Genomic DNA, 25,588 nt, shown 5'->3' on the forward strand with positions numbered 1-25,588 from the left:
TTCACATAACACCACTAGAGGAAAGACAACATACATCTCATCAAAATATCGAACGAATACCAAATTCACATGACTACTTATAGCAAGACTTCTCCCATGTCCTCATTAACAAACGTAACTACTCACAAATCATATTCATGTTCATAATCAGAGGGGTATTAATATGCATAAAGGATCTGAACATATGATCTTCCACCAAATAAACCAACTAGCATCAACTACAAGGAGTAATCAACACTACTAGCAACCCACAGGTACCAATCTGAGGTTTTGAGACAAAGATTGGATACAAGAGATGAACTAGGGTTTGAGATGAGATGGTACTAGTGAAGATGTCGATGGAGGTTGACCCCCTCCCGATGAGAAGATTAGTGGTGATGACGATGGTGACGATTTCCCCCTCCCGGAGGGATGTTTCCCCGGCAGAACAGCTCCGCCGGAGATCTAGATTGGTTCTGCCCAGGTTCCGCCTCGAGACGGCGACGCTTCGTCCCTAAAGCTTCCTTCTGATTTTTTCTAGGACAAAAGACTTCATATAGCAGAAGATGGGCACCGGAGGCCTGCCAGGGGGACCACGAGACAGGGGGTGCACCCAGGGGGTAGGGCGCGCCCCCCACCCTCGTGGCCAGGGTGTGGGCCCCCTTTGCTTAATTCTTTCGCCAGTATTTTTTATTAATTACAAAACGTGCCTCCATGAAGTTTCAGGACTTTTGGAGTTGTGCAGAATAGGTCTTTAATATTTGCTCCTTTTCCTGCCAAGAATTCCAGCTGCCGGCATTCCCCTTCTTCATGCAAACCTTGTAAAATAAGAGAGAATAGGCATAAATATTGTGACATAATGTATAATAACAGCCCATAATGCAATAAATATCTATATAAAAGCATGATGCAAAATGGGCGTAGCAGCCGCCTGCGACGAAGGGCGGCAGACCTGCAACTTTCCGGCCCACCGACGCAGGAGGGGGGAGGACAACCTCGTTCGTGTGGAGGCCTTTCGGCGTGATCCCGCCGGCTACTTTCTCCGGAATCGTGGGCGGCGGCCCGGTGGAGGGGCGAGGGGGAGAGGGGAGGTGGTAGGTGGGGAAAAGCGCGGGCTGAAATGTCCTCCCCACCAATAGCTCTATCTTTATGCAGGGCACCGAGGGGCGGGGGGGGGGGGGGGGGGGGGGTGGGGAGGGAACCCGCGTATTCGCCTCAAAACATTTTGCGGGCCGACCGCATTTCCAAAGTCTGTTCGGGCGGGATTTTCCGCGCCGACCCGCATTTTGGCGGTTATTTTGCGGGTCGAGGCTTTTTGCAGTGTCTGCTAGAGATGCTCTAACTATGGCCATGATGTGAAGTTCTGAAACTCTACATGTGAGGGTTGCTAATGCCTTTGCAAGTGGGCAATCATTTTGGTAGAAATAAAACCTTCCTATTCCTTGTAAAAATATGTTAGAGCAACTCCAACGCGCCGACCCATTTCGTCCGTGCGCGTCTGTCTGGGTCGCTGCAGACAGAAAAGTCGGCCCAATGCGCCGACCGAAACGGACGCGCGTCCGCTTTTCGTCCGCCTACCGACCCATTTTCTGCCCAATTTTTGAGTCCGATTTGGGTCGGCGCGGACATGAAGCAGACGCACGCCTACTCTTATCCCTGGCCCGCCAGTCGATGGCAAAGTGGCCACCATTTCCCTCCACTTTCCCAAAACCTCCCACCCGCTTGCGCTCCCGGCCGCTCGGCATGGACGACGCCCTCAATGCAGCCACCGGGCTCGCCTTCCTCGCCTCATCTGGCCTCACGTCTGCCCCTTGCGGCAAAGGCAAGCCCCCCTCCCCCCACCCCCCACCACCCCCCCCCCCCCCCCGCCCGCAAGACCTTCGTGCCGCCCAAGAAGAAGAAGAAGCAGCTGACGGCCAAGGAGCGGGCCGTGCAGTCGGCCAAGAGGAAGGACCGGAGGCACGCGGCGGACGCAGGGGGCGAAGCAGCGGCCGTCGCCGTCCTCATCGCCGCCTCATAGGAGGAAGAAACCAACGCCCGAGTCGCAGCGGCAACGAGGGAGGCCCTGATCTACCTAGGGTTAAACCCTGGCCAGCACGGGCTCGTCCGCATTTCCTCGGATGGTGCTGTTAGAGTCGCCGCGCGCGTCTGCCACGCACCCGATTCCCGGCTTCGACGTCTATCCGCAAGCCTCCCGCTTCTCCGGAGAATGCTCGCCGGAGGTGAGCATGGTGGCACCTTTCACACCCATGTTCATCGACCTCAACGCCACGCTGGTGTGGCTAGCGGATCATCCTCCGGAGGGGCGAGGAAACGCCAGCGGGTGATGCCAGCCGACGTGCTCCCCGGCGCCCGCAACCAGTTCGACAAAATGCCGGGGGCCGGCGACGAGGAGACGGCCATCCTCGAGTAAATCATCTATGAAGGCGGTGCGGCGGGCCTTTTAAATTTACGCGCGGACATGAAATGGGCCGCGCGTGTTGGGCACATGGCCGATCTAAAAGAAAAAAGGGCGGACGCCGAGCGGACGGCCGACCCAAACGGACGAAAAGCGGATAAAGCGCGTGTTGGAATTGCTCTTACTGCTTCTCCTTTTGGCTTGGCATTGCACTCAATATCTGAGTGTCGCCTTGTAACAGGGTGTTGTATCTGTTTATATCAATGATTTTTGGATTCATTTATTATGGTATATCAATCGTGCGTACTTTTCTTTACGGAGTATATCCGAAAGCAACCAACGTTGCATTTGGGTCACTGTACCAACGTTACATTTGGTTAGTCCTTTTTCAATTTCAAACAATGAATCGACATAGAAGCTTTTTTTGGAATTACAAAGAAATATGTTAGACACAATTAGTATTGACCGCTAAAATATGTATGCTACCGTTGCAACGCACATGCAATTTCTTAGTAATTAATAATGTATGCTGCATCACTCGGTGTAGAGGCTGAGTGTTTTTCTCAAGAAAAAGTAACGACGCGTTGTGTGTGTGTGTGTGTAGTGTTAGTTCCGAATTGGTTTGGCGCTGATGATTTTCCGATTAACGATTACCTTCTTGAAAGGAATGATTATCCGTTAAGCCGATTCATCTACAGTATTTTTTGAGCACTTTAAAAAGGTTGTGTCGGTGTGTAGCTAGGGAAATACATATATATCTTCTTTGTTGTTGTTTTCGTAGGCAAAGGAATGCAAAAAACTGGGATTTGCTACTAGTGTGGAGCCCAAAATACCGAACAGCATCTCCAACTAGGCTACATATTCTTCGTATGAAAAAAAAAATCGAAGTTGCATTTTTTTTGTAAGTCTTGAATGAGGATAAAGCTACCAAAAAACAGTAAATGGGATCTTACACACTGATCACATAGACTAAAATCTCGTGATGTCTAGTCGTGCTAGTCTGTGACAGGGATTAGCTTTCTTCACGCTTTGTGTGACACCTTGTAAACATACCACGTTTGAAATATATTCAGATGGGGAGTCTTCTTCCGCGACCAATTTAGAAAACAAAGAAAGATAAGCTGGTAGTCGAAGTTGTGAACCTGCACAGGGTGCCACCACGCATCCCAACCACCATGTCCCATATCTTCTTCAAGCAAACCATGTGAAACCGGCATGCACGGCAGCGATGCTTAATAGCTTTGGAGGTACTTCTCACAAATTCACAACCAAAATATCGTGCACGTCAGGTGATCGATGCAGCACTAAAGCCTGAGCATTTGAGTGGTTGAATAATCTATATACATCAATGACTATGGCTCCTCTATAAATCATACAAGGAATATGGTGTTGTAGTAGGAAGACGAAACACTGAGAATGGTGCCGACTGATGAAGATCAAATGGCATCGGTCGGTCAAAGGATGATCAGTCGAGGAATTGGAGGCACCAGGAATTTGAGTTGAAGATGCAACGAGCTATAACGTGTATACTTTGGTGTGTCGGTTAGCTTCTGTGAAGGAGTCAGCTACTAAACGGGCCAAAACAGCAAGGAAGGAACCAAGGCCCAATCTGCGCTACACGAGTCCGGATTGGAGTAAGTGAGTTTGTCGTCGTGGAGTTGTTAGGGCATGTAGATCAGGTTAGAGATTAGACATCATCGGTCTGTAGCATCTCTCCACATCACCAGCAGAAAGAACAAGAAATAATACGTACAACAGGTGTCTGTATGGCTGGCTGCAGTGCTGGCTGTAACCCTCCAACTACTTGTAAATTATGCCATAATCAAATGCTATCTTTGTGGTTGCCGTGCGTTTGTATAATCTTATCACACTTGCCAATTAAAACATGTCATATCAGTACATAGTTGCACACAAGAAAAATAAGTACTCCGTGAGTAGTACACAGGCATATATATAGGAGTACATGATCATCTTGGAGTACAAGGCAAGGTAGAATAGTATGCTACGCTATCCTAGCTTTCCTAATAATCAAGATACTCAACATCCACTCGCAGTTACAACTGTAGCGACGCAGACGGTGAGACTGGAGAAGAATCCGAAGGTAAGCCGACGGACACCCCCCCCCCCCACCCACCCCCAGTCGTAACAATCGATGCATCGCGGAAGTCGTGGCTGGAGCGGAAACCAACGAGTTTGCTCAAGCAAGGCGGTAGCCCTTTGTGCCGATGTCGATGTAGCTGAGAGCGTAGGGTGGTGTAGCCGCTATTGAGGTAGCCGTGCGAGGGACGCCATGGTCGATGTCGAGTCGGGGTGGCCGGTGTCGAGGTGGTCGCCGTGGACTGGGAAGAAGAGCGACGGCGGCCGCTTGAGGAGGTGGCGGCGGCGGCTAGGTCAGAAGCACGGCGACGGTGCTCGAAGTAGGCGAGGAAGAACCCGACAGCGTGACGAGGACCGGCGCGGACAGTGGCGTTCCCGCACCGGGAGGCAGCGCGACGCATACCACGTAGAAGTCGATGCGCGGGGACGACAGAGTGGACCGCGCACCGCGGCGCTACAGCCCAAAGGGGTGACGCAGCGACATTGCGCGGGTAGGGGCGACGGCTGAGAAGACCTCAGGGCGGTTGCAGGGACTGCGTGCCACGCTCGCTACGGCCCGATGTGGCGACACAGCGGCAGTGCGAGGGTGGGTGCAGCCTCGGGGACGGCCTCGGGACGGCGGTTGACCACGGGCCGCGGCACTACGGCCTGAAGGGGTGACGCATTGGCAGCGCGCGGGTTGGTGCAACCATGGGAACGGCCTCGGGGCGACGGCGGGGACCATGTGCCGCGGCGCTACGGCCCGAAGGGGCGACACAGCGGCGGCGCGGATCGGTGCAGCCACGGGGAGAACCACAGGGGGCAGCACTGCGGCCCGATGGGGCGACGCAGTGGCAGCCCGTTGCTCTGTCGGTGGTGGGGCGCGCTGAACTCGGGGATAGGGCGGTGATGGCCGGCGCAAGGCGACGGGCGGGCCGACGCGTGGGCGGTGACTGGCCCTGACGGGCCGCCTCGACCCGCGTGGTCGTCGAGTCGGTGAAGAGGCCGGCTAGTCGCGTCGGGGTCGAAGTAGAGGCGCGTGAGGGTCGACGGCGGCGGCGGGTGACACAAACCGATCAAGTATAGATCGGAAAACCAAAAAGAAAACCGCCGATCAAGATGACCGGCAGGAGAGAGAAAAAACCCGGAGCAAGGACTCGGGAAAATGACTCTCTAGGGCAGCCGGTCAACACAACTGGCGGACGAACCCTAGGTACGGGCGGCGCGGCCCTAGGCGGCGGTCATGGAGGCCGACCACCCCAAGGGCGGCGCACAGGACGAAAGCGTCGGGCGCCGGCTAGGGTTGTATCAGTTAGGCTGATACCATGTTAGAAGGGGTAGACAGAGATTGATAAAATAGTTAATGATTGTATTGCTTGAGCCTCATGGGCATATATATAGAAGTACATGATCATCTTGAAGTATAAGACAAGATAGAATAATATCCTACGCTATCCTAGCTTTGTAATAATCACGATACTCAACACGCATGTCTCACTTCCAGCAATGCACTGGTCCACAAACTCGCTCGGTGCCTTATGTGTAAAAAAACCTCACTCGGTGCCTTCAAACAAAAAGAATCCAGCGCCCGGACAACGCTGCCTGCAGAAAAATCATCCGCCTAGCTAGCCGTCCAATCTAACGGAGGTGGCCGTTCGATCATAGCACAGCCTCATCTTCCTTTTCTGTACCCCAGCGCAGCAGCTTCCTTGGAAGCACCGGCGGCTCCACCGGCCCTCCATTGCAACCCGGACAAAGTTTTGACGACCCTCCGGCGTGCTTCACTGCAGTTCCTGTGGTGCTTTGCAACCCTGACAAAGTTTTGACGACCCTCCAGTGTGCTTCACTGCGGCTCCGGCGACGCTTGATTGCAGCTGTGGCGGAGCTCCAATAACCCGGAGAATACTCCAATGCAGCTCCGCCGCCGGCGACTTGCAGCATTAGCAGGTTGCATCGCAGCACTATGGCCATGGACGCGTTGCCGCGTCGCAGCACATACGGTCATCAACGAGCGCCGAAGCGCATCGCCGGCTGTACCGACGAGCAACCGCCTCCCCGGCGCGCGCTACGTCGCCCCCTCGGGGATGCAGTACCGTGGCCGTGGGGCGCGGGCTTCACTGTCTCTTCATTTGCGATAGGATGCAATAGCGTGGTGGTGCGGTCGCTCCCCGGTTCGCAGCACCGTGGCCGAAGTCCGCCATGGGAGCTCACCTCTTCTCGCGTATCGAGCAGAGATGGGGAAGAGAAAAGGGAGTGGGGATGAAAACGTGTGGAGGAAAGACAGGATGAAGAGATAAGGCCGGCTGGGGCGAGGCGGGCTTGTGCCAGAGGACACGTGTCGATCAGCGTGAGCGGCTGAAATCGTTTGTTTTCATCCGGTTGGAAACACATGAAAACGTGTGAGACTTCAAGCGAGACCCAGCAATGTTTTTAATTACTATTTTTCGAGTAGAATTAAAATATATGTTCTTGATCTAAAAATTTCTCATGAATTTCAAAAATATTCATGGATACGAAACAAAATCTGTATTCAAAAAATGTTCGTGGTGAATTCAAAAAGTGTTTGCAAATTCAAAATATGTTCGCGGCGAATTAAAAATGCTCACGTATTCAGATTTGAAAAATGCTGGTGACTTCGAAAAACATTAATGTATTAAAAAATGGTTTGCGGATTCAACAAAAAAAATTCGACTTCAAAAAATGTTCATGAGTTAAAAATATGTTTGCGGCAAATTTAAAATATGTTCGGTTATCCGAGAAGAATGTTCACTTATTCAAAAAAATGTTCGCCAATTCGTATATTGTTCGTGAATTTAAAAAAGTTGACAAATGCACAACATGCTTATTGTGGATTTAAAAAAGTTCACGAATTCAAGAAAAATAATCAGCTATTTAGAAAATGTTCTTGAATTAAAAAATATATTCTTGACTTGATAAATGTGTGTAGGTATTCCAAAAATGTTCACGAGTTTGAAAAATATTGATGTATCGAAAACTGTTCTTTGATAAGTAAAATGTTTGGTATTCGAAAAATGTTTGCAGACTTTTAAAAATGTTCGTGAATTAAAAAACTGCTCCTAAATTCGAAATATCTACACGGCCATCTCAGAATGGGATGCTGCTAGGGTGGGCCAAAATACCCAACATCATCTTCACTAGGCTACATATTTTTTAATGAAAGGAAAATCCGAAGTTGCATTTTCTTGTAAGTCTTGAATGAGAGGATAAAGCTACCAAAGCACGTAGAAGGGACCTTACACACTCTATTCCCATAGACTAAAATCTCATGATGTGTTTAAGAGTCGTGCTAGCCTGTGACTTGATTACCTTTCTTCACCCTTCGCGTGACACCTTGTAAATTTATCACGCATGAAATAGATTCAGGTGGGAGAGTCCATCCATGACCTTTTTTTAGAGAAAAGGCATCGGCCGAGCTCGAGAGAGGGCTCGAACCTAGCCCGGCTTTGAATTAACAAAGCCATCAACCGGCCACTGCAATGCCAAACAACAAAGAAAAGAAAAGAACTAAGGCTACAGGAGAACCACATTACAAAGAAAAGAAAAGAAAGCGGAGCAGAGATACATAGCGCTAAGAGGAACGGCTCAAAGGCAACAACAAACAGTGTTGCGAACGACCACCGCAATGCCAAACAAGCAACCAAACTAAGGCTATAGGAGGATGGCAACTCCGGACTTGTATTGTGCCGCTGACTGTAACCGCACGGGCAGACAAGAGCAACACCAGATCTGTCTCTGCCGCCGCAAAGGGCCACAACCCTTTCACCCGGGCTCGACGGGAGCCGCAACGGCGGCCGGCAGAGCGGTTCCACATGAACCCAGACCAGGGCGCCGAGCCACCATAGGGAAATAGCAGAGGCAGACCCACACGCACCGGGAGCCGACCAAAGAGCACCATCGCCGGAAGCCGCAGGACAGGACGTCGGCCGCGAGTCGTCGAACGAAGGCGAAGATCCACGGAGAAGGCCAAAAAGGGGCACAGCCAAGCAGTGGTCAGGGATTGGAACTCCGCAACCGAGACCACGGCGGCAGCCACCGAGAAGAACAGGCCACCTTGCACCGTCACCGCACCACCACCAGCTCCACCCCACACGAGCAATCCCTGGAAGACGCCTTCAAGAAGGAGCACGACACCGGATGCCGCCGTTGTCCAAGCAAGGGGAGGGCAGGTCTTCACCTGTGCTCGAGGGAGGGTGGGAGGGGAGTACCACGCCAAAGCCTCCAGGAAGGACCACGGCGCTGAAAGACGCCGCCTTTGGTGAGGCCGCCGCGCCGGCCAGGGGTTTCCCCCGGAAACACGCCCAACCACCAGATCCGTCCGTCCAGACCCCCATGACGGCGACCGAAGCCACCAGGGGCTGGAGCAAGAGCAGATCGGAGCAGATCGAGGTCGGGGACGGAGCTTCTCCAGGACGCGCATGGCGACCCACGCGGGGGTGCCGCAACGCCAGCGCCCGCTCCCCCCCTCCCCCCCCCCCCCCCCCCCCCCCCCGGCCGCCGCCCGCACGGTCAGAGAGGCAGCCCGTCAGCACCCGCCGGCGTAGCCCGCCGCACCGGCCACGCCGGGCACCAGCCATCGGAGCCGCCACTCCGGACGCCGGGGCCCTCCGCGAAGGCGGAGCCGCCAGATCCCCGCCGCCACCTTCATAGGTGTCGCACGGCCGCGCCGGCAAGCACCTCAGGCGGCGGCGAAGGGAGAGGAGAGGGAGGGGGAGGCGCGGAGGGGATCTAAGGGTTCGCCCCCGAGTCGCCTCACGGGAGGCGACGCGAGGGGAGGGAGGGAGGGTGGGGCACTGTCGATGGTCATCCATGACCATTTTAGAGAGATAAGCACGTAGTCGAAATTGTGAACCTGCACAGGGCCAGTGCACCATGGATCCCCACCACCATGGCCCCATATCTTCAAACAAACCATGTGAAACCTGCTTGCAAGGCAGCCTCGCTTCATCCCTTGGAGGAACATTTCACAAGTTCACAACCAAAATATCTTTCATGTCAGGTGATCAGTGCAACAGTAAAGCCTGTGCGTTTGAGTTGTTGAATCATGTACATACAACAATGACTATGGCTCTATAAATACTTGCAAGGAATCATAGTGTGCTAGTAGGAAGACACGGAACAGTGAAACTGAGAATGGTGTCCACTGATGAATATCAATTGGCATCAGACAATCAAAAGATGATCAGTCGAGGTCGAGGAATAGGATGCGCCAGGAATTTGAGTTGGAGTTGGAACGATCTACTTAGTGTGTACTTTGGTGTCTTGGTCAGCGGCTGTCATGCTGGAAGCTACTTTTTTTTTTGAGGTAGTGCTGGAAGTACTACTGCCGGCTGTTCAGCTGGCCAGAAGCGGGTAAAGTCTATTTTAAACCTTGAACTCGTAGAGCTTGTCCGAACTGAACCCTGAAGTCTAAATCTTTGAAATCGGCACCCTCATCTTTTTGATCCCGGTTAATATCAACCTTGAATCTGTTTGGCGCACCGGAAAAATATCAATCCCGCCCAGGATCAAAGTCTAGTATCGCTGACGTTCATGCTCCACATGTCATATACATCCTCAATCCCCTCCCCTCCATCTGAAAATCAGCGCTGGTCCAGCCTCTGCCTCATCCACTTCCTCCTCAATTGCGCCACTGCCAGCCGCCAATGGCGCCTCGACGTTGCCGAACGAGAGAGGTGCACGACGAGCGCGTACATCGCTGCACGGGCCTGCTCGACTTCGTGCTCGAGTCCTCGGTAATCACATCAGTTGGCGACTACGTGCTGCGGCGCGCCATGAACCTGGTGACCAAGGTGCTCGGGTTCTTCCTTGAGACGTGTCTGGCATGCTCCGGGCGGCGGCATGCCGGCGGAGCACGACAAGATGAGGGTGCGGTTCCATCTCACCAGGGGAGAGCTCACGAGGGACCTTGTGCACTTGTACATGCACGTGCGCGAACTGCATCTTGATTGTGAGGGACCTTGTGCTCTCGGAGCTGGTTCCGCCGTAGGACGATGACCGTGTCAGCGCATGCCACCATGGGCAATTACGCACAGCCTCAAGACGCCGAGTCGTCCACGAGTACTCTGCGGCGAACACTATTGTGCAAAGCTGACTCACACGATTTTGGTATTCTGGCGTATTCACGTAGAAGCTGACTTTGAAGCAGGTGGACATGTGGATGGATTTTCCATGAGCTAGCTAACGTACGTAATGACTTACACGCCGGCTAGCTTGATCGATCTCTACCGGCGGAACTCAGCTAGCTGCCGTTCAATGGATGCGCGAGTACGCCCGAGAGCATGGCCTCTGACTCGGCTTCCGCATCTCGGCGGGTGTCGGAGCATGCCATGGAGTTTGCCATGGATCGCAGTGCTGGCTGTTGCAGCATCGCTCGGCGAGCTTGGCGCGACAGCCGAGGGGAAGAAGATGGATATGACTCGCAGTGAACCTGTAATCCCGCCCGGGATTGCAGTTTTCCAGTGCGACAAACAGGTCTAGGATCGGTGTAGGGTTGATTTTGACCCGGATCAGAGAGGTAAGGGTACCGATTTCAGGGATTCAAAGGTTGTGGTCCGATTTTGACCAGCTCTACGAGTTTAAGGTTTAAAATAGACTTTACTCGCCAGAAGCGGGCCAAGACAGCAAGGACGAAAACCAAAGCCCAATCTGCGTTGCACCAGATTGGAGTAAGTGTGAGCTTGTCGTCGTGGTGAACTTTGGGCATGTACATCATTTCGGACATAATCGTCCGTCTTTAGTATCTCTCCACATCACCTGTAGACTGTAGACAGCACTAGAAATAATACGATACAACAGGCGTCTGTTCTGTTTGGATGTAACCCTCCAACCGCCTGTAAATTATGCTAATCAAATGCTATCTTTGTAGTTGCCACACATTTGTATAATATGATTACACTTGCCAGTTAAACCATGTCATATCAGTACATAGTAGCACACACAAAAAAAGTAGTACAAAGGCTACTAGAAGATAAGAAGAGCGACTGTATGTGCAGCCTTCATTTTCTCTTCTTTTTTTTGAGCCTTGACCGTAGAACAATCGTTCTACGGTATTTTCATTAATAAAAGAAGAGTACAAAGTACAAAACTATGTTACAAATATTACAAGTGGTCACAGGCATCTCAGCCTATACCAGTTTTGGGGAACAAGATCACACCCATTATAGAATCAAGTCAGTCCAATCTTTAATCCTGCTCGCTTTGTCCTCTTTAGCACTGAGTTGCACAACCCATAGCCCTTCGGTCAAAGAAAATTTCCACGTATCAATAGAAGAAGGAGCTGGACTGAAGATCTTATCGTTTCTCACAGACCAAATACCCCAGCAACTCATAATTATAATGTCCAGGGGCAATTCCTTTGGTAACTGGTTTGCAATGAGTAGGATCTCATCAAAGGAAGAGATGCCTCTGGTTCTTCCTGGTGCTATGATATCCCAACATGAGAGTGCAAACGGGCAATTCCAAAACAAATGGGTCAGAGAATCATCCACCCTATCAGAGCATAATGCGCAGTGGTAATCTGGGAGATACATATTTCGTCTGTGGAGCATGTTTCTGGTGTTGAGTATGTCGTGCAGAAGAAGCCAGCAAAAAATCTTGTGTCTCAGTTGGCAAGAAGTACCCCAAAGGTTTTGGAAGATACCATGTGCATTGTATGTACCCCTGAGACGCTTGTACATTTTCATGGAGGAGTAATGTCTGGATGACCAGTGATACTTCCATAGATCTCTGTTATCAGATTGTTCTCTGGAGACAATCATCTCTTGAATCCTGTTATACTGTTGGTAAGCTTGTAATGAGAGAGGCCTTTGGAAGAGAGTGCTGAAATCTTCTTGATTACTCATGTACTGAAGTGTACTTTCTTTGTTGATAGCTAATGAGAACAACTCAGGAAATTTGATTTGCAGTGGTTGTCCAGCCCAATTATCTGACCAGAAGAATGTGGTGTCTCCAATTCCAGCTTGACAAATGGCATGAGCTTTGTATAGAGGAATAAGCTTTAACAGAGTTTTCCACCAAAAGGAGCCAACCAACTTGTCGCCAGGAGGAGCATTTTGGTAGTAAGTTTCCCAGATGATGTGCACCCAAGGAGTGTCAACTTTATTCAGAATTTATGAAGGAATTTCATCAGCAGAGCTTTGTTGTGGACTGTAATATCAAGAATGCCTAATCCACCTTGAGCCTTTGGTTTGCAAACTGACTCCCAGGCAATCAAGGCTGGTCCAGTGTCCATCTTACCATATTTTCTCCAGAAGCAATTTCTCAAGTAGCTCTCAATCTGTCCGGTAACTGTTTTGGGAAGCATCAGAGTGCACATGAAAAAAATGGAAATGGGCATGCTGACGAATACTGATTTGATCAAGGTAAGTTTATCACCAGTGGATAGCAAGGTGGAGCAACTAAAGAGTCTATGTTCAATTCTCTTCATCGTGGGCATAAAGTCAACAATTCTGGGTTTGTTGATGCTGAGGGGCAGGCCTAGATAGGCATGAGGAAGAGTGCCAATTTTACATCCAAGGATATTAGATAGAGCCAACATCTTGTCAGGTGGTGTGTTGATGGGGATCATGATGGATTTAGCATAGTTCACTTTCAGCCCAGTATAAGCTGCATAGTGAAGTAGCAGGTTCTTGATTTCGTACAGTTGCCCACTGTCAACATTTGTCGCCAGAATTGTATCATCTGCATACTGAATGATTGGGTAGTCTGGGCATGAAGTATGCATTAGAGGTGAGCTGATTAAGGAGTGGTGCATAGCCTCATTAAACATAGTTTGAAGCAGATCAGCTACTAGCACAAAGATGAGGGGGGAGAGTGGATCCCCTTGTCTGACCCCCTTCTTGCAGAGAAATTGTTTTCCAGGGATACCATTAAGCAGGATAGAGGAGAAGCCAGAACCATAAATCATCTTTATCCAATTAATCCATTTGGTTCCAAAACACTTATCTTGCAGAATCTCAACAGTGGTATCATGATTAAGCATGTCAAATGCCTTTTCAAAATCTAGTTTGAGCAAAATAATCTCCTTCTTGGATTGATGGCGTTGATGGATATACTCATAGGACCAAGTAGGACAATCCTGAATACATCTATTATTGAGAAACCCATACTGATTTTTGTGGACCAGATTAAGTATCACCTTCTGCAGTCTGTTGGCAAGCAGTTTGGTAATGATTTTGAGAGTACAATTGAGAAGGGATATGGGTCTGAATTCTGCAGGAGTAGATGGTGCCTCTGTTTTAGGAATCAAGGTGATGAAAGAGTAATTGATTCTCTAGAGATTAACTTTACCATGATAGAAATCATCTATAAGCCTGTAAAAGTCAGGTGCAATAATAGTCTAGCATGCTTTCAAGAAAGTGGCATTAAAACCATCAGGTCCAGGTGATTTATCTACTGGCATATTAAGGACCACCTAATCAATCTCTGCTTGGGTAAACGGAACCTCTAGTTGGGCGAAGTTGTCATCTGATGTAATGAGATGTTGAAGCAGGAGTGGATTTTGAGTGTTGACAGAAGTACCTAGTCTCTCTTTAAAAGCTCTGTATAAGATGGCAGCCTTTGCATGGTGAGTATGGTGTTCCATATCAGTCTCATACCTTAACATAGCAATACAATTATTTCTATGCTTGGTGGTAGCCTTAGCTTGGAAATACTTTGTATTTAACTCTCCAACTTTAATTTTCCTGATGGTTGCCCTTTGTTTCCAGTAAAGTCTTTGGTGTTCCAGGATATTCTCTAAATGAGTTTTCAGAATCCTTCTACCATTAGCTTCAACAGTGGTGAGGTCTCTAGCTTCTTCCAAATAGTCAAAACACAGGTTCATGAAATTAGCGTTCTCAATAATCTTCTTTAGATCAGATATGTTTCTGGCCCAGTTTTTAAGCCCTTTTCTTAATCTTTTGAACTTGGTGGCTATGATCTTGGCACTATCTTCCTCTCTCACATCCTGAGACCAAATGTTGTTGACCACTGTGTGAAAATTATTGTGTTCCAGCCAATAATTCTCAATTCTAAATATGTGTGATTTGGCAATAGAGGTACCAATCTTAACCATAAAGGGGACATGGTCAGATGTGGTTTTGGCTAGTGGATAAGCCAGAGTTGATGGGTAGCTCAGAGTCCAGGCTTCAGATGTAACCATTCAATTTTTTCAAGAAGTGGCCAATCCTGCTTATTGCTCCATGTAAAGTTTCTGCCTTTGATAGGAATCTCAATGAGAGATAAATTGCTGATAGCCTCATTGAAAGCCAACATATCATTAACATTTCCCCCCTCCAGATTTCTGTTGTGTGGGTATCTGATATGATTAAAATCCCCAAGAACCATCCAGTTACTATCCTCAGGAGTTTGGAAGTTTCTAAACCAGTCAATGAAGCTGGGTATCTCTTCCTGTCGGTTGGGCCCATAAATATTTGTCAAGAACCACTTATCTCCATTATGTGTAGAAGTGAAAGAAGCAGAGATAGAGTACTTGTTGGTATGAAAAAGTTGACCCTTGAAAACCTGTCATTCCAAACAATTAACAGTCCTCCCGAGGCACCCACAGATGGAAGGTATTCAAATTTGTTGAGTCTTCTTGGACAGATGTTCTGAAGATATCTACTATCAATCAATTCTATTTTGGTTTGTTGAATACATAAAATGGCACACTGAGATTCATCAATTTGTTCCTGATAGCAGACCATTTCCTGGGATCATTCAAGCCTCTAATGTTCCAGTTGAGAATAGCCCATTCTTTACCCATGGTCACACTACGGGAAACAGCTAATTTGCCATCAGGGGCCGTCTTTGCCGTCAGCTTTTTCTCGGGCAGACGGCAAACAAGAGGTTTGCCGTCATCAGCAGACGACAAAGAAAAGATGAAGGTAAAATATACTTTGTCGTCTGCGTTTAATTATTACAGACGGCAAACCACATACTTTGCCGTCAGAAAACAGAAACACAGATGGCAAATATTTTGCCGTCTGGGTTTTTATTTAGAAACGGCAAAGTATGATCTTTGCCATCTGTAATAAAAACTCAGACGGCAAAGACATACTTTGCCGTCTGTAATTAAAAAACGCAGACGGCAAAGAAGAAGCACACCACGCGGATCGATCCCACGGATCGATGACGTGGCGGCCCCTCCAACACACGCAGCCCCACCCATCCTGACACACCACGCATGCAGCCCCACCACCCACCCACTCACTAATTAAGGGGATGTTTGGTTCTAGGCCTAACCATGCCACACTTTGCCATACAATGTTGCCACACATGCCTAAGGTTAGTTCTTCAAAATGAGAGCCACAAGTTGGCAAGCCTAAGGGAATCTTGTCACACTTTTTGAGTGTATGTGATGTAGGACCCTAATGTGGCTTGTCTAAGGTGTGGCTTGATCCAAACACCCACCCAAGTTGGTCAAACTTGCCTAACCTTAGGTGTGGCAACCTTAGGCAAACTTAGTCTCAAACCAAACAGCCCCTAACTAACACACACCCCACCCCATCCACTCGCCCACGCACACCACACACCCACGCACCCACGTACACCATGGACCATGCACCACACGCATCCATAGCCGGCGCGGGCGGCGATCGGCGAGCATGGCGGCCGTGCGGCAAGCAGGGCTTGCACGTGGGCTGTGACCCTGGCGGATGCTCGGGCGGCCAGCCTGGCGGGCGGCTAGCATGGTGGATGCGCGAGCAGTGTGGAAGCGCGGGCGGCAAGCATGGTGGCCGGCGAGCACGGCGCGCAGCGGCTGCTCCCTCCACCATCGACTACTCAGCGCGGGCGCACGGCGGCTCTCCCCTTAGGCATCGGCTATCCGACACAGCGCATCGATGGCCCGGCGACATCCACTGCGGAGGAGCTTCTCCCTTCGGCGTGAGCCTCCTGACGCTGCACTGGCGTGCGGCGGTGCCTCTTTTTTTCTCCAGGAACCAGCGAGCACGGCCGGGTGGCGATGCAGAGACAATGGCCGGGCGAGCGGCGCGGGGGAGCACGGCTGTGTGGTGGCGCGACAGTAGGGTCGAGGTAGCGGAGCGGCAAGCAGGGCCGGCTGGCGGCAGTGGAGTCCTGTTGTTTTGTCTCCGGTGAGAAGGACTGCCGGCGGTGAAGTAGTGTCGCGGCGGTGGAGAAGGACTTGATGGCTTTTCAGTTTTCCTTTCTAGGGTCATTTGTGTAAATTTTCAGAACAACTCTGTAATTTTTATATAACTCCAAAATGTAAGGGAACAAACTTTCATGTCTTGTTTGATGTTCATGTGTCCGGCCGTGCCATTCCCCTTTCTCGGTGAGCCGAACCTTCGAGCGAGATGCTCTGCTCCGACGTCATTTTTAAAAAAAAATTGAAAAATAATCTTTGTCGTCTGTAGTTTAGTTCGAATGACGGCAAAGAACATTTTTTGGCTGACGGCAAAGACCGCGTGCTTTGCCGTCTATCATTTTTGCGGCAGACGGCAAATTTGCAGTTGGCTGACGGCAAAATCTTTGTCGTCTGCTGATACGTCTCCATCATATCTACTTTTCCAAACACTTTTGCCCTTGTTTTGAACTCTAACTTGCATGGTTTGAATGGAACTAACCCGGACTGACGCTGTTTTCAGCAAAATTGCCATGGTGTTATCTTTGTGCAGAAACAAAAGTTCTCGGAATGACCTGAAACTTCACGGAGATTATTTTTGGAAATAATAAAAAATATTAGCGAAAGAATAAAGGCCAGGGGGCCCACACCCTGTCCACGAGGGTGGGAGGCGCGCCTGCCCCCCTATGCCCCTGCCTCGTGGGCCCCCTGGAGCTTCGCCGACCTCAACTCCAACTCTATATATTCGTGTCCGGGGAGAAAAAATCAGAGAGAGGGATTCATTGCGTTTTACGATACAGAGCCGCCGCCAAGCCCTAAACTCTCTCGGGAGGGCTAATCTGGAGTCCGTTCGGGGCTCCGGAGAGGGGAATCCGTCGCCATCGTCATCATCAACCTTCCTCCATCACCAATTTCATGATGCTCACCGCCGTGTGTGAGTAATTCCATCGTAGGCTTGCTGGACGGTGATGGGTTGGATGAGATTTATCGTGTAATCGAGTTAGTTTTGTTAGGGTTTGATCCCTAGTATCCAATATGTTCTGAGATTGATGTTGCTATGACTTTGCTATGCTTAATGCTTGTCACTAGGGCCCGAGTGCCATGATTTCAGATCTGAACCTATTATGTTTTCATGAATATATGTGAGTTCTTGATCCTATCTTGCAAGTCAATAGTCACCTACTATGTGTTATGATCCGGCAACCCCGAAGTGACAATAATCGGGACCACTCCCGGTGATGACCGTAGTTTGAGGAGTCCATGTGTTCACTATGTGTTAATGCTTTGGTCCGGTACTCTTTTAAAAGGAGGCCTTAATATCCCTTAGTTTCCGCTAGGACCCCGCTGCCACGGGAGGGTAGGACAAAAGATGGCATGCAAGTTCTTTTCCATAAGCACGTATGACTATATTCGGAATACATGCCTACATTACGTTGATGAATTGGAGCTAGTTCTGTGCCACCCTATGTTATGACTGTTACATGATGAACCGCATCCGGCATAATTCTCCATCACCGATCCAATGCCTACGAGCTTTTCACATATTTTTCTTCTTTTATTTAATTTTCCCTTGCTATTGTTACAATCAGTACAAAACCCAAAAATATTACTTTTGCTACCGTTACTTCCATACTACTTTGCTACTAAATACTTTGCTGCAAATATTAATTTATCCAGGTGTGGTTGAATTGACAACTCAACTGCTAATACTTGAGAATATTCTTTGGCTCCCCTTGTGTCGAATCAATAAATTTGGGTTGAATACTCTACCCTCAAAAATTGTTGCGATCCCCTATACTTGTGGGTTATCATCTGCCCGTTGAAAAGCTGACGGCAAAGTAATTTTTGCCGACTTTCTCTTTGCCGTCTATGTTTGCCGTCAGCCGGCTGACGACAAATTCTTTGCCGTCTGTATTTTGCTCTTTGCCGTCTGTACTTGCCAGACGGCAAATTAGCTGATTTCTATAGTGTAATAGAGATAATAAAACTAGTACTGTAGATGTCTCTGAACTGTATGCCACTTTTTACTCTGCAAAGTACTGAAAACCTTAATTTTCCTTAAACTGTAACCACCAAGAGACTGAGCCCATATATCCCCATAATCCCACCACAAGGGCCACATCAAATGGGCAAAACTATGAGCATACCAAGTAAAGCAAAGCCAGAGACAGAGAATCTGGGAGAGATGATATAACTGATAGGTAGTACTGATGAAAGCACAGAAGGGTGTACTGAACTTTACAAAAGATGTGACTGATCTGATCAGCAACAAGAGTTCAACATATCCACTCATACATGCAATATGATAAAAGACAACACCAGTACAACTTTAAAACATGATAAGGTGCTAAAGTACTACTTCTGATGCCCTAGGTCTTTAACTAGCAGAGCTGGCTCTTGGGATCTCCTTTAAAGCTGGATTGCTCTTGCTCTTCTTGGGTTTGCTGGCCAGCATCTCCTCAGAAGTATTCTTGGCAGAAACCTTGCAGAAAGTATTATTAAGACTTTCAATCACTTTTGCGGAGATTGGAGGTGGTAAAGCATGACACGCAAGACAATTCTTATCCATACAGTTTTTTTTCTTATACCCCTTAGCCAGTTGTTGCAATCTACAACTTCTCCTTACCTCTGTTTCCACCAGTGGTACTTTTTCCTTTTTCTTCTTGAGGTTATGCATGGCTGAAGTGGAGGAGACAACCTGGACCAGCTTAGGTACTGAAGGGGCTGGGGAGTTAACTTCTTGCTCAGGTTCTCCCTGTTCCAAATATTGAGAAAATGACAGGGAGTTATCCACCAAAGGACAAGTTTGAGGAACAAAAAATAGTAGTGTAATCTCACTAGCTCCTTGTGTAATGATATCCCATACATTAGATCGCCTTTATTTTCTCTTGACAAGCATGAGCACGACACATGCGTAACGATTGATCATATGTGAACTATACGGAGTAAAATATAACAAACCTTGGCTGAAACTTATTTTTGTTCACGCAAGACGGATCTGACGAGAAAGGGGAAAGTTATTTTTTCTGGAACTTGCGATTCTCTTGGCCCACGATAATTAAGCGGTCAGGCAGTCAGTAGGTTGCGATTTTCATCGAAGTAGATCGTTTGTATGTTAGCGGACAGACTAGTTCATTTCACAGCTTATGACGTCTTACGACATAAGCCACCCCCTTCCCAGTTTATTCGAGAAGCCGATTCTAATTTTTTTGGGTCTTCTAAACTAGTTATTTTGCGGCGGGCTTCTAAGCTAGTTAGAATATGCTGGGGAGGGGGGCAACTTATTTTGGCAGCCACCAAAAAAACTGGACTGCATTGTTTTTCATCCTCCCTCTTCTCCATGTCCAATAGTAGAAAAAGGGTCTATTGTCCCGGTTTTTGAACCGGGACTAAAGGGTCGTTACTAAAGGCCTAGGCCTTTAGTCCCGGTGCTTACACGAACCGGGACAGATGGGCCTCCACGTGGCCGGTGCTGCAAGCCCAGGCAGGAGGGCCTTTAGTCCCGGTTGGTGGCACCAACCGGGACCAATAGGCATCCACGCATCAGCAGCTGGCAGGAGCTGTGGTTTTTGTTTTTTTTCTGAAAGGGGGTGGTTTAGGGGGTAATTTAGGGTGTGTTAGCTAGCTAACAGAGAGAAGTGTCCTCTCTTATTTCCGTGCTTGGTTTACCAATGCTACTGCTATGCCTAAACATGGCATAGATTAAAGTGAAGGCAACATGTGGTGCATGTCGAAAGTAATACTAATACTAACTTGACCAAGTTTGGATTAGTACTACTTTCGACATGCACCACATGCATGTTGCCTTCACTTCAATCCAATCCATGTTCATTTCACCCACTGATATACAATAACTCTTCATGCTCGCATCATGCATCATCATAATAATAAGTCCTACTAATCATCATCATACAACTTCTACTCGTTATTAAAAACAAGTCATACGATCATCATCCTCATAGTCATCGAACCAACCCTACTTAATTGTTCTTAGCACATAATCATCAGTATTAGGTAGGACCTAAATACCCCCTTTAAGGTAAAATAGCATAAAACAATATAGACCCTGACTCTCCATTATGGAGAATGGAGATCATCCTGTCTCCAATTCTTGCGCTTCGCTTCCTTTTGCTTCCAAGAACCTTCTTACGACTGTCCATACATTTTTTCCGTTCTTTGATTTTTCAAGTCTCCACTTCTTTTAGAAATCCGGTACGGACAGTTGAGATTCGTAGGATGACCTGGCTGTATGTTCAAAACATCAAGGCTACCATTCTGATATATCAGATGAGGCACACAATCCTCTGGGATTATCTGTTGAAAAACATAGTAATAACTTCATAGTTAGCAATGATGTACTAGTTTTAGAAGTATGCAAAAGATGCACGAATATCGTAATAGTAAAAAATCTTACCAGGGTATCTCCATAGTAGTTACCGTAGTTCAACACGTGCACTAGTGGCACGTATTGACCATAATGTTGAGGAGTTTGATTATAGATATTGTAATTCTCAAGATCAGTACAAAATGCGATCAGATGATTTTTCTCCTGATAAGTTAATTCGGAGCCTTCGGTGTCGTAGGTTCTGTCTACCATCTTCCGCACATTCTTTGAAGAATGAAAATAAGATGTCAATGGAAATAAGCTGTCAACTATTTTGAAACGAACAATATAAATTAGCTAATAACTATGTTTGAGAAACTCACATAGCGGTAGAATTGGAGGCGTATCAACAAGGACCCAAATGTCCATATTGTCTTGCTCGATTTCAGGATCACCAAGATCCATGGTGACAAGCATATCCTCATGAAAACCATACATCTTGCAAAGTGCTTCCCATTTTTTGCAACCAAAATGGGTTACGCTCTCAGAATTGTACAGGTTTACTTCAAAATCCACACCATGATGGGTCCTTAAGTGAATTTTCTTTGTTTCAAAACTTTCATGGTCTTCAAAACCCATCCTCTCCAAGACATAGCATCTTGCATGGCATGGGATAAGCTAGTCGAATTGCAAAAGATGAAAATTACACGTTGAAATAGTTGAAGTCGTGCTTAATTACGAAAAAAACACTTGTCGTCGTTGCGTACCGTTTCAACATCGAAGGTCTCCTCCAGCTTAATGCTGAAGCGCCGATATTCGTCCAGGTGAGGCCTGTCGCACAGACCTCGGTCGTCATGGCACCAGTCGCACTCCCTCGGGAGACTTTCGTCGTCCGAGTATGACATTTCCTATGTTCATAATTCAAATATTAAACTTGTACAATTAAATATATGTACTATAAAAAACCTAAATTAGATCATTATTATTCATCACGGGCTGACTATCGGTTTGTCGAGTCTTTTCTTGAAAACTCTCAGCTCACGTGGTGTACATATTCGACCGTCGGTGATGGTAGCTCCTCCTTTCATTCCCGAGTGCATTACACCAAGTTGTCTAGCACACGGGAATGAAGGAGAAGCTACCCCCACGACAATAGTCGGGATTCTTCGTCCTCTCATATATATATATGGTGGAGACTCTCCCTCTCACTGATTCCTCTCTGACATTTGCGACCGTCGGTGAAGGTAGCTCCTCCTTTCGTTCCCGAGTGCATTACACCAAATTGTCTAGCACACGGGAACGAAGGAGAAGCTACCCCCACGACAACAGTCGGGATTCTTCGTCCTCTCATATATGGTGGAGACTCGACAAACTTAAAGTCAACCCGAAATATTGTTTAATTATCTTTCTAAAAAAGGACATACTGAGCGCCTGAAATTTGCCAGAACGGAAATATACATGTTTTTATCTACATCATATGAGCATTCAAACTTGATGGCCATTATATTTCAATGGTTGAATATATGAGAAAAAAACATTTAAAAATATCTTATAGGACTCATATTGACATGGAGATTTGGCTGGTCTCACCTCGAGGTCGGAGGGGGGTCGGTGAAGGGGATGACGGCGGGGATGATGGAGGGGGCTCCTAGATTTCTGCAAAAACAAAAACCCTATAAGCTATCAACTAATCAAATGCATACGCCTTGCATAGTGCTCTGCAATTTTAGCATTCAAAGTAGGAGTACTTTTCCAATTTGAGCATTCAATAAGCAAAACCAAATCGTAAAATAAAGTAGTATTCAAATTAGCATGCATTCAATTATAAGCAAAACTACATCATCTCTTGTGTCCGTACATCATCGAATATTATCACTAATACACCTCAAATACTATCATACATATAGCATCGCTAATACAGCTAGAACCGTAGCGCCTGACGGGTATCGGCGCGGGCGGTGGACACCCAAAGAGAAGGAACCATCACAGGATCATAGCTCCAGTGAGATCCCTGAAGAACCTGCCAGGTATTGTCAAACTTGCCCTCCAACGCAACCATGTAGCGACGGACGTGCTCGTCCTCCTCGCTGACACGGTGACGTAGCACCTCCGCGGTGTCTGGAAGCCTCGGCACTCACACTGGCCCACGCGACTGCTACCAAACAAGGATCGGGTCAACGACGGGCTGGCTCCTCACCAACCTACGCCCCTCGGAAGGTAGCACCTCCCAATAGCAGCCCGGCGGAGCCCAGTCCCGGACATGGCCCCTCTGATCAAGCCGGCCTCCTCCGCCGAGTCGACTACGAGGATGCGGGATAGGCATCGCCGATGTCGATGCGGGAATAATTACTTGAACTAAAAAAATAAACTAGTTCTATTAATTTTCTTGCTAAAAATAAACTACTTCTATACATAGTAAAATAAAGTAGTTTTATTAAATCAACTAGTTCAACAGTAAGCACTTACTATAAATAAAATAAAGTTGTACTTACTAAAAATAAATTACTTCTATATATAGTAAAATAAAGTAGTTTTAAGAAATCAACTAGTTCAACTACTAAGCACTTATTATAAATAAAATAAAGTAGTACTTACTAAAAATAAACTACTTCTATATATAGTGAAATAAAGTAGTTTTATTAAATCAACTAGTTCAACTACTAAGCACTAACCTAAAATCAAGTAGTACTTACTAATTTTACTTTTTCGTCTACACTAACCTAAAATGCACTAACCTAAAATCGATATCTACTAACAACCTAAATAAAAAATTAATACATATATGAAAAAAAAACATATATAAACAAAAAAATGCTATGAACATTATATTCATACATACATAGCCACATCCATTCATCATATAGCTACCACATACATATATACATTATATATATGAAAAAAATGCAATGAACAAAAAAATTAATACACATTATATGAAAAAAAAGCACTGAACAGAGCCGTGGCGGCGGTGGCTCACATCGGGGGCGGCAGGCGAGGGCGTCGGCGACGGCCACGGTGGGGGGCCCGGGCCGGGGCAAGGGCGTGGCCAGCGACGACGGCGACAGTGGGGGGGGGGGGTCGTGGCGCAGGGGCGCAGCCGGGCGTGCTTGGGGGCGGCGGACGGCGACAGCGTGGGCAGCGGACGGCGTCGGCGTGGGCTAGGGGGCGGTGGATGGCGTCAGCGTGGGCTCGGGGGCACGGGTGACGGCGACGGCGGTGGGGCAGCCTGCCGGTGTCAAGGAGGTCGGCGTCATCGGGGGCAACTGGCGATGAAATTCTGAATTTTTGCGAAGTGTTTCTTATATAGCAAAGGCTTTGGTCCCGGTTCGTCGCACCAACCGGGACCAACGCCCCCTCTAGTCCTGGTTGGTGCCACCAACCGGGACCAAAGGTCTCTTTTCAGCAGCCCAAAGGCCGGGAAGCAGAGGCCTTTGGTCCCGGTTGGTGGCACCAACCGGGACTAAAGGGGGGGGGGGAATTGGTCCCGGTTCGTGCCCCGAACCGGGACCAAAGGTGTGCATTGGTCCCGGTTCGTGCCACCAACCGGGACCAATGTCCTGCGCCTGCCAAAGCCGCGGTGCGGTGGGATGTTTAGTCCCACCTCTCTAGCCGAGGAGAGGCCGGACCTGTTTATAAGCCCTGTCCCGCCATCTCCATTGAACTCCTCTGAACTGCAGGCCTCTGGGCCTAATCTCGCGCTGCTATGCCTGTGGGTCTGCTGGGCCTTCTGCGGGCCTGAACCCTGGCCCATGGACGGGTTTCTAGTTGTATTCAGGCCGTGGTGGCCTAGTAGGTGGCATTTTTTATTTTTTTCCCAGTTTTTTTCTTTTCTTTTTTGCTTTATGTATTTTATTTTGTTTCTACTTACAACAAAATACTTACTATTGCTATTTTATTTATTTCAAGAAAATTCTTTTTGCTTATAATGTTTTGAACAGAAAATACTTCGGTAATTTTAGGTCCATAAATTTTATTTATGTTATTAAAGTTTATTTTATTTTATTTTGTTTCTACTTATATATTTTATTAAAGTTTATTTTATTTTATTTGGTTTCTACTTACATCATCAATTTTCAACCCTTTCTGACTTCATTTGTTATTTTTCATGCATTTACTGATTATTTTGAGCTATAAGACCCTGAAATTGAAAAGCATTTCAAATGAACTCTAAAAAGGTTGAAAGTTGGCATGGTATCATCATTTCATCCACATAGCATGTGCAAGAAAGTTGAGAGGGTTACGGCAAAAACTGGATGCACCTCGTGTACAAAACGGACAATCTCTTTCGAAGTATCAGGATTTCATACGGAAACTCGTCTGTTACAAAGGGATTTCAGTTTTTAAAACTTATTTGAACTCCTGACTTTTTGTGTGTTCAAAATGCACCATTCAAAGCCACATCATCAATTTTCAACCCTTTCTGACTTCATTTGTTATTTTTCATGCATTTACTGATTATTTTGAGCTATAAGACCATGAAATTGAAAAGCATTTCAAATGAACTCTGAAGAGGTTGAAAGTTGGCATGGTATCATCATTTCATCCACATAGCATGTGCAAGAAAGTTGAGAGGGTTACGGCAAAAACTGGATGCACTTCGTGTACAAAACGGATAATCTCTTTCGAAGTATCAGGATTTCATACGGAAACTCGTCTGTTACAAAGGGATTTCATTTTTTAAACTTATTCGAACTCCTGACTTTTTGTGTGTTCAAAATGCACCATT

At 47.5% G+C, this 25,588-nt stretch overlaps 1 long non-coding RNA gene across 1 annotated transcript; it reads right to left on the reverse strand.

Moving 5' to 3' along the window:
- Positions 1–7,830: 7,830 nt before the first annotated feature.
- LOC141023416 (uncharacterized) lies at positions 7,831–9,272 on the reverse strand. The gene is made up of 2 exons (XR_012184829.1): positions 7,989–9,272; positions 7,831–7,945 (listed from the first exon to the last, which is right to left on the reverse strand). It is a non-coding gene; the product is annotated as an uncharacterized lncRNA (long non-coding RNA).
- Between the last annotated feature and the right edge of the window lie 16,316 nt (positions 9,273–25,588).

The sequence above is a fragment of the Aegilops tauschii genome, chromosome 1, assembly GCF_002575655.3.
Source record: "Aegilops tauschii subsp. strangulata cultivar AL8/78 chromosome 1, Aet v6.0, whole genome shotgun sequence".
NCBI classification, from domain to species: Eukaryota; Viridiplantae; Streptophyta; class Magnoliopsida; order Poales; family Poaceae; genus Aegilops; species Aegilops tauschii.